Below are 9,616 nucleotides of genomic sequence, written 5' to 3'. Positions count from 1 at the left end.
GTGCCAACACTTACTGATAATGGACCTTGAACTTCGTCAGCAGGATGAGTTTGAAACTATAGTCATTATTTTACCTTGTATTGATGTTTGCATTTCCCTGGTTATCAAGAGGGTTGAACATCTAGACATTTGGTTTCTTGCACTTCAAATTTCCTCTTCCTATCCTTTGCCAGTGTTTCTGTTGCGAAGTCTTTTTCTTATTGGTTTATAGGTGTTTTTAGAACACATATTGTGGCTATAAACTTTGTCACCAGAACTTAATGTGCTTACTGATAGGATTGCAATTTTTTACAGTTTTTGGTTTTTTTTTAATGTTTGGGTTTGAGGGTTTTTTTTTTTTTTTTTTTAAGTTTATTTATTTATTTTGAGGGAGAGACTGACCAGGGGAGGGGCAGAGAGAGAGGAAGAGAGAAAGGGAATCCAAGCAGGCCCTGCACTGTCAATATTGAGCCCGATGCTGGACTCAAGAACAGTGAGATCGGGACCTGAGCTGAGATCAAGAGTCGGACGGATAGGACTGCATTTTAATCTACCACCTTGCTAGTTGTTTTCTTTGTGTTCCAGGTTTTCAATACTTTCTCTCCCTCTTTCTTTCTTTCTTTCTTTCTTTCTTTCTTTCTTTCTTTCTTTCTTTCTTTCTTTCTTTGCCTGCTTTTGGATAGAGTATTTTTTTAAGTAATTCTATTTTTCACTGTACACTTGTTATTTATACCTCATTTTTAAAGGTTGCCCTAAGTTTTGAAATCTACAGCATTGGGACGCCTGGGTGTCTCAGTTGGTTAAGCGGCCAGCCCTTGATTTTGGCTCAGGTCATGATCTCACGGTTTGAGAGATCAAGCCCCAAGTCCGGCTTCGCACTGACAGGGCAAAATCTGCTTGGGATTCTCTCTCTCCCTCTCTCTCTGCCCCTCCCCCGTTTGCTCATGCGCGCGCTCTCTCTCTCAAAATAAAAAAATAAAATATACACTTTTAATTTTTAACAACTCACTTCACATGAGTTATACCCCTTTATTATGGTTCGTTAATCTTACAACAGGTTACCTGTGCATCCTTTGTGCCATTGTTAGCATACTTTTTATGTTTCCACATGTTATAATCAGGAAGTGTGAGTCCCTCTCACTTTGCTCTTCTTTTTCAAGATTGTTTTGGGCCATTTGGGATGCCTTGAACTTCCATTTGAATTTTATTTTATTTATTTATTTATTTATTTATTTTATATTTTATTTATTTTTGATAGGTAGAGAAAGACATTGCACAAGTGGGGGAGGGGCAGAGAGAGAAGGAGACACTGAATCCGAAGCAGGCTCCAGGCTCCGAGCTGTCAGCACAGAGCCCGACGCGGGGCTCGAACTCACAAACTGAGAGATCATGACCTGAGCGGAAGTCGGACCCTCAACTGACGGAGCCACCCAGGCACCCCTCCATTTGAATTTTAAGATCAGCTTGTGAATTTCTGCAACTAAGCCAGCTAGAATTTTGATGGGGCCAAGAGGTCAACTAATCAGCTAATATCCCACTAAGAAACACCTAGATTAATGAATGTATTATCTTTCTTTTTCAGATGACTGAAAGATGAGATATTAAGCATTAAATTTGGATTTTCTTGTTACCAAAATAAAATGAAAGACTTCAGCCACCCAAATAGTTAACTGATTGGATTTTTCTTTGTCTTCCAGTGTATATGAAAAGTGGAAAAATAAAAATATACTTTCCATTTGACATGTTTTATATGAATCTACTTTTACAACTGTACCCAGTCTTGGTATATTTTCCTCCTCAAGATTACTAGTTGTATATTTGATACATTAATATTAAATAAATATTCTGTAATCAGCTGCGATTTTTTGTTATAAACTTTTTACAATAGGAATTGTTCAAAAAAACAAACATGTAAAACAGTATTAAAATGTGAGACGGGGCATCTGGCTGGCTCAGTCAGTAGAGTGTGCAACTCTTGATCTCGCGGTTGTGAGTTTGAGCCCCATGTCATTAAAAATAAACTCTTAAGGGGCGCCTGGGTGGCTCAGTCGGTTAAGCGCTCCTCGACTTCGGCTCAGGTCATGATCTCACTGTTTGTGAGTTCGAGCCCCGTGTCGGGCTCTGTGCTGACAGCTTGGATCCTGCTTCTGATTCTGTCTGTCCCTCTCTCTACCCCTCCCCCACTCGTGCTCTGTCTCTCTCTCTCTCTCTCTCTCTCCCAAAAATAAATAAACATTTAAAAAATTAAAAAAAAAAATCTTAAAGGGGTGCTTGGGTAGTTGGTTAAGTGCCCTACTTCAGCTCAGGTCATGATCTCACTGTAAGTTCAAGCCCCACGTGGGGCTCTGTGCTGACAGCTGAGAGCCTGGAGCCTGCCTCGGATTCCGTGTCTCCCTCTCTCTCTGCCCCTCCCCACTCTCAAAAATAGGTAAACATTAAAAAAAATTTTAAAGATCGTAAAATGTGAGCAAAGCTATTTTTTTTCTTAGTTCTTTTACAAATGTTTTGTATGTCATTTTATTATTTCCAATTTATTACACTGTGATTATAAAAAGGAGTCTGAATAAAATTGGTTATTTGGAATTTGTTGCAATTTGTTTTGTAGCCAGTTTTTGTAAATACTTCATGTTCTTGAAAAGAACATAAAACCTCTAATTGTTTGATAGAATTAGTTAAATATACTTTTCAACTATTCTATATTCTCACTAATTTTTGTTTGTTTTACCAAATATGGAGAGCTATATAGAAATCTCCCATTGTGATTCTTTTCAAATTTGTCCTCAGAATTCTGCCACTTTTTGCTTTATATTTTTGAGTCCATGCCATTAGGCACATTGTACTTTATTTTGTTCATAATGTGTGACCCTTTTTACCTAGAAATGCTTTTGGCATTAAAATCTGTTTCGTCTAAAGGTATTCCTGGTCCATTTTCTTTCAGTGAGTGTTTGCCAGTATATATTTTCTGCCCCCAATTCTTTACTTTGCGCTGTGTTGTGCTGTTAACTTTTAGGTACGTCTTTTGTAAACATCATGTGACAAGATGTCGAGTGTCATTTTGTCCTTGTCTGGGGATCGAGGCGAAGGCCCAGAGCCAAGGACAAAAGGCATAAGCTACCCCACCATTTACTTTTGTGTGGCCAGTGGGACAATCACTCACCTACGGAGCCTTGCTGGGAACCCCCAGGTCAGAGCCTACACCCCACCACACACACATGAAAAGAGGCCTAGAGAGAAGGGAGTTCTCGGCCATCCTTCCCTCTCCCTGTGAGAGAGCTCAAAGTGTCTCTGTGGACCCAGCACTGTGCTCGCTGCCCTTTCCAGGCTCCCTCTTCCACCACAGGGAAGAAGAGGAGTGTACATGATACGTGTCCCCTGAAGTTTGTGAGCACAGGGAACATGGCAGCAGATGGCTTTTAATGCAGAGATTTCTGGAGGCTTAAACACATCACAAGGGAAAGGTGGGGCTACTCCCACCTTGTTCCAGTTCCCCTCGCACCCCAAGGGTGCAATCTAAGACCCAAGCTGCTTCCTGGCCTTCTTGTAAAGGAGCACAGCATTTGGCGGGGGGGGGGGGGGGGGGGGGGACCTGTGATGCACCCACATTTCCACAGGCCACATAATGGGTGGTTACACCTGGAAAGAGGGGCAGATATTTCTTGCCACCCCTCAAGGAATTCTTCTCCATGTCAGAGGAAGTCAGGGTAAAGCTGAGTACCACCCCAAGACAACCTCACATCCCACCCGCCTGGAAACCACCGTACCAGTAAAGCCCTACAGTCCCAGGTTAAAATAAGCTGAACGAAGTTTCTAAGGCAACTCACATGAGCACATCCTCCTTCACATCTTTTACTCCATGCTTTGGCCAAAGTGAGGCTTTGCGAAGGCCTAAGCTGGAGTCTGGGAGGATCGGAGAGAGAAAGGAGGAAGGATTTGAGGAAGAGACTCTGTGCTCTCTCCACGCAAACTCCCGGTGCCCCAGACAGATCCAGCCCAAACCAGAGTGGAGGGGACACTCTGACCACGTTTGCCACTCAAGTTCAAATATGGTTCAGACTGAGGCTGGAATGAGACTTTTCTGATAATGGAAAGTGATGAAACATTTTGGAATTTTGGCAGAGGTCATTATGGTACCGAACAGCCAGGAAGAGAAGGGCTGACATAACACCACTATGGGGCCATAGTTGGAGGAAGGAAAGTGCATGCCCCAAGGAATGTTGCTCACTAAAACTTCAAAGCATAGAGCTGGATTTCTGTATAGTTGTACAATCTGACAATGTGTCTTTAGACTGAAGAGCTTGTTTTCTATTCACAGTGAATATAGATATATTTGGTTTTTTTCTAGCATCTTATTTTGTGATCTTGGTTTACCATAGCTTTGCTTCTTTCCCCCTTTTCCTACCTTCTAATAGATGAATCGAGTTTTCCTAATACACTCTTCCTCCCTCTGCTAGGATCCACTCTACTTCTATTCTTTTAGGGGCTATGATGAACATTTAAATGTGTATGATTGACTTACAAAGTCTAAATGTAATTGCCCTTCTCTTGAAATCACAAGGACCACAGGATGCTTTCACTGACGTCATACTCCACCCTTCTACACGCTGTCTAGTATTTTAATCCCACTTTGTTTTGTATCTCCCAAATTTATCTTTATTATTGTTTTATAAAGTCCACATGTTACTATTTACCCATATTTACTAGTTTTTTTCCTCATTATTCCCCTTATGTCCTTCTCCTCCATCCTGTGTTCGAGTTTCTTCTTCCCAAAGGACAGCAGTCTTCAGCAGTTTTTAAGTGAGGGCTTTTATTTTCTGGAAAAAGTCTTTATTTGGCATTGCCGGTGTGTGATAATTGAGCAGGGTACAAAAATCTAGGTTGGCGGTTATTTCCTGTCACCACATTGCAGGTGTTCACTCATTGTCTTCTGATCTCTATTTTTATCATAGAAGAGTCTATGGTTAGTTGAACACCCTTTTCCTTTGATGTCAATCTGTCTTTTTCTCTGGCTGCTTTTAGGATTTCCCTTTGGTTTTGGTGGTTCTAGTTTCACCACAATATTTCTATGTGTGGATTTACCTTTGGGCCTCTTGAATTTGAGGATTTGTCTTTCATCAATTCTTGAAGATTGTCATTCTTTTAAAATATTTATTTCCTCTTAATTTCATTATTTTTGTGTTTTTTTTTTAAATTTGAGAATGAGAAAGTGAGAGTTGGGGAGAGGGACAGAAAGAGAGGGAGAGGGGGAGGATGGAGGGAGGGAGGGAGGGAGAGAGAGAGTGACAGAGAGGGAGAGAGAGACGATCCCAAGCAGGCTCCATACTCAGTGCAGAGCCTGATGCTGGGCTCAATCCCATGACCTTGGGATCATGACCTGAGTTGAAACCAAGAGTCCAACACTCAACCGACTGAGCCACCCAGGCATCCTTCCTCCTAATTTCTTAATTATCTCTTTGTAGATGAGAATATCTGATTAGATAGATTATGGTAGGTGTTTCTAGTCTATGCTCTTAAACATTATTTCCGTGCATGATTTTCTCTCTCTGTCCTTCATTCTGAGTATTTTTCTCATCTATATTTCATTTCACTAATTCTTTCCAGCTGTATCTAGATCTGCTGTTTAACCTGTCCACTGAGTTTTTAAAATTTCAGTGGCTATTTTATTTCCAGACATTTTGTTGTTTTTCAAATTTCACTTTCTTTTTAATAGTATCTTGATTTTTCTTATGGTTCTTTTTCCCCCCATTTATCATGCTTTCCCCAGGCTGCTTCTTCCACTTTCTGCCCTCTGTTAGTTTTATGCCTTATAAAACTATTGCTATGACATTCTATTTTGGATGATCTTTACATGAATTCAAGCTCTTGGACTTTGATCCTGCTGCTTGTTACAGTCTCACTAATGGTGGACTTCTTCCTTCTGGGTTTGCAATTTTCGATTGTGAGCTTATATTGAGCCAGGCTTGTGGTCTGGATTGTGAGCTAGTTCCTCCTCTTTTGGGGTTTCCTTCAGCCAAAACTGTCAAGCGCTATCATTGGCCTAGGTCCGGCGTTTATGTCAGTTGATCAGCTGTATGGGTAATGTAAAATTGAATCCCAACCTCCATGAGGTACTGGCTGTCGTTTTGGATTCTCAAGGAAGATATCACCCCATCCACTACCATCTTCCAGAACCCAGCCTAAGTTTTTTGTCACTGCGGCAGCCGTGGAATTATGCCACTCGGATCTTTAAGAATTTACCATCGGCTACAAGAAGTGCCGTTAGCTGTCACCTCCAGTTATTAGCACCTTCAGGGCACGCCCAGGCTTTGAAGCTAGGGCCACACCGTCCTTGGGCAGCCCCAGCCAATGAGTGAGCAGGTGGGGGTCTTAGGGCCTGGGCATTTCTGCTCAACGCAGGCCTCCTCTAACAGGAACTATCTGCTCTAGAAGCCTTTGACTGCTTGGCTGAAACTCTGTCAGAACCACAGTATGTTCTGCTCCTGCTGCTCAAACCTGCTTGCCCGTCTCTTTCCTTTCATGGATGTTGGGTCTGTGTCCTGGTCTGAGACTTTGCCTGCAAAATCCTGCTCCCTCCTGCCTTTACCTTTTATAGGCACTATTCCCCAGTAAACCTCCTGCACTTCAAACTGTGTCTCAACATCTACTTCCCGAGGACCCACCTAACATATCATCTTTTAGCGCTGGGTTGCATTTTTTCTGAACCATGTATTTTCTGAAGATGGGGCTTTTAAGGGACTTTCTCTGGAGGAGGTGTCGGTTCCAACCGTGACCTTCTTGGGCCCAAGGCCCGTACATCCTTCTTGCCCCCACCTGTTCGGTGCAGCATCTATTCACATGCTTACAATGCCGGGGTTGTTTTGTCTTCATTTCTGGTACACTAGGATTTCCCTTTATTCCTTTCAAGGCTCTGTATTTAAAATTATGTTTATTGGGGCGCCTGGGTGGCGCAGTCGGTTAAGCGTCCGACTTCAGCCAGGTCACGATCTCGCGGTCTGTGAGTTCGAGCCCCGCGTCAGGCTCTGGGCTGATGGCTCGGAGGCTGGAGCCTGTTTCCGATTCTGTGTCTCCCTCTCTCTCTGCCCCTCCCCCGTTCATGCTCTGTCTCTCTCTGTCCCAAAAATAAATAAAAAACGTTGAAAAAAAAATTAAAATTATGTTTATTATATCCCATCTGGAGTTTCCAGATGTTTATATCAGGTTTTAAAAAAAATGTTTATTTATTTTGCAAGAGAGTGAGCACGAGCAGGGGAGGGGCAGAGAGAGAGAGAAACCCAAGCAGGCTCCGTGCTGTCAGCGCAGAGCCCAACATGGGGCTCAAACTCACGAACCGTGAGATCATGACCTGAGCTGTAATCAAGAGTTGGGACGCTTAACCAACTGAGCCACCCAGGTGCCCCCTTATACCAGGTAACACAACCCCAAATATTTGCATTTGTTACTTTTTTGCCCAATTGTTAAAATAATTTTTGCCCAATTATTTCAGTGTATATATTTAGTGTCCAAATTGTGTTTTTAACGTTTTCTTTTTTAAAAAATGCTTTTAACGTTTATTTATTATTGAGAGACAGAGCGTGAACAGGGGAGGGGCAGAGAGAGAGGGAGACCCAGAATCGGAAGCAGGATCTGGGCTCTGAGCTGTCAGCACAGAGCCCGACGCGGGGCTCGAACTCACAAACCGCAAGATCACGACCTGAGCCGAAGTCGGACGCTTAACTGACTGAGCCACCCAGGCGCCCCGTGTGCTTTTAACGTTTTTCAATAATCGTGTGTAAATTGTACAATACTCGGGGCTAAAAGGAACTTGACAATTATGTCAGATCAGGAACTTTGCTTATAGCTGTCAGGGAATAAAGCCTTCTTTATGACTTGTGAGTGCACCGCCTTATCTTTATACATACACTCTTATACACATTTCCAGCCACACATTATGTATGAAGTAGGGGACAGTCTAAGAAGAGGAAAGAAGGAGACTGAGCAAGCATCTGTGGGAAACAGGGGAGGCATCGGTGCCACCTGCAGAGACCGGGGACAGCTGGGTGATGCTGAGCCATGACCTGAGGGGTAAGGAGTGTATCAGGTGTTGGGGGGGCAGGGGCAAGGAGAAGAGGACATTGCATGCGGTGGGGACAGCGTGGTGCCCAGGGAAGACGGGCAGTTCAGTTCATCTGCAGGATGACACAAGAGCAGTTACAGGAGATGAGGACGGGGAGGAGCCGCCTCCTGGGGGTGGGGGGGAGGGTCAGCCATGTGGGGCTGCAATGTGGATTTTCAGCAGTAGGTGATAGGAGTCATGGGAGGCCTTTAAGTCAGGGAGCGAGGATGCTCAGATTTCCTAGTTAGAAAGGTCACCCTGGGCCAGAATGAGGGATGGAGCGGGGCGGGATGGGGTGGGAGTTACACCCCGGGAGCCCGGGGCTCTGCCAAGCCTTCAATGGTGTGGAATGAAGTCGGATAAACGACAGAGAAAAGGAAAGAGAGAAGGAGACAGGAACCTCGGAGGAGCGTGGGTATCTTCCCAAGAACGGAGGCATAAAAGAACAGCTACAGGGCCCAGCACGATCTTCAAAGATCTTGAGGCTGCTGGACCGGTTAAGGCACAGTTGACCCTTCTTGACTTCAGTCTGCCCGGGAACACGACAGAGACGTGGCACTGCTACTTAACAACTGGAAGTCGGAAGGGATGGGGGCCATCTTTGGACACATCAGGAATAGAACAAAGTTGTAGAAAGATGAGGGTAAAGAAAGATGCCGGGAGGAGGCAGGCAGCAGACGGGTACCCTTCTGTGGGCAACAGTGGGTGGCTGAGATGAAGGGGTGGCTGGGCACAACGAGCCTCAAATGTCACTGAAGCACGTTATTTCGGTGCCAGAACACGGGAGCATCCGTGGAGGATGTGGCCTGACCTCAGGTAGGAGATGAGAACTGCCCTGGGATTTGGCAAGTGTAGTAAAGCCAAAAATGCTCCCCTCGCCAAGATGTCCACATCCTAATCCCTAGAACCTGTGGATATGTTACCTTACGTGGCAGAAGGGACTTTTGCGGGTGTGATTAAATCAGGATCTTCAGACGAAGGGATTATTCTGGATTAGCTGGGTGGGCCTGATGGAATTGCAAGATTCTGAGAGGGAGGGGCGCCTGGGTGGCTCTGTCAGTAGGGTGTCAGACTCTTGGTTTCACCTCAGGTCACCATCTCACGATTTGGTTTGTGGGTTCGAGCCCTGCGTGGGGCTCTGCGCTGACAGCACAGAGCCTGCTTGGGATTCTCTCTCTCTGCTCCTCCCCGGCCTGTGCTCTTTCTCTCTCTCAAAATAAATGGATAAACTTAAAAAAAGAGAGAGAGAGAGAGAGAGAGAGAGAGAGAGAAAAGATTCTGAGAGGGAGGCAAGAGAGTCAAAGCCAGAAAAAGACGGGATGATAGAAGCAGAGGTTGGAGTGACCCCCACTGAAGATGAAGGAAGGGGCCACGAACCAAGAAAGGCAGGGGGCTTCTAGAAGTTGGAAAAGGCGAGGCAGTGGGTTCTCCCCTGGACTCCAGAAGGAACGCAGCTCTGCTGACACCGAGTTTAGCTCCATAAGGCTCGTTCTGGACTTCTGACCTCCAGAGGCATAAAATAGGTCTGTACTGGTTGAAGCCACAAAG

This window comes from Neofelis nebulosa, chromosome 4 (assembly GCF_028018385.1).
Source record: "Neofelis nebulosa isolate mNeoNeb1 chromosome 4, mNeoNeb1.pri, whole genome shotgun sequence".
Classification (NCBI taxonomy): Eukaryota; Metazoa; Chordata; class Mammalia; order Carnivora; family Felidae; genus Neofelis; species Neofelis nebulosa.
Note: the sequence above shows the minus strand (reverse complement) of the source record.